Raw genomic sequence first — 498 nt, 5'->3', positions numbered from 1 at the left:
TTAGGCTTTGTATTTTGCTTTTCCAGTTTCACTAATAACACAAACATAATTCAAATCCCTGAAGTAGTCATTATAGTCAAGGGCATATCCTACAACAAACTTGTCTGGAATTTCAAGTCCAACAAAGTCTGGTCTATATCCAACACTTCGAGGGGTCCTTTTCACCAGCAAGCTCACAACCTTGACCATCTTTGGATTAAGCTGCTTGACCAAGGTAAGCAAGGTTTGCATCATTTTACCAGTGTCAATTATATCTTCAACAATCAAGACAGTCTTTCCGGTCAAAGTTGAGAGATCTTCTTCACCAATTACTTTTATGGCGCCTGTTGACCGGTCATTACAGTAGCTCTTCAATCTGATAAAATCTACAGTCATAGGAACGGATCTATCACTATTTCTGTTCAGCGCTTTGATGTAATCCAGCAGGTGAGCGAAGAATTTATAGCCCCCCTTGAGCACACAGAGGGCTACGATGTGACGTCCTCCCATCTCCTTCAT

The 498-nt window shown here is 41.2% G+C and overlaps 1 pseudogene; it reads right to left on the bottom strand.

Annotated features, from left to right (window-relative positions):
* On the bottom strand, positions 1 to 498 carry LOC137761587 (hypoxanthine-guanine phosphoribosyltransferase pseudogene; annotated as a pseudogene).

Source organism: Eschrichtius robustus, chromosome 3, assembly GCF_028021215.1.
Source record: "Eschrichtius robustus isolate mEscRob2 chromosome 3, mEscRob2.pri, whole genome shotgun sequence".
In the NCBI taxonomy this organism is placed as follows: Eukaryota; Metazoa; Chordata; class Mammalia; order Artiodactyla; family Eschrichtiidae; genus Eschrichtius; species Eschrichtius robustus.
The sequence above is the reverse complement of the archived record's forward strand: the minus strand, read 5'-3'. Positions and strand labels throughout refer to the sequence as shown.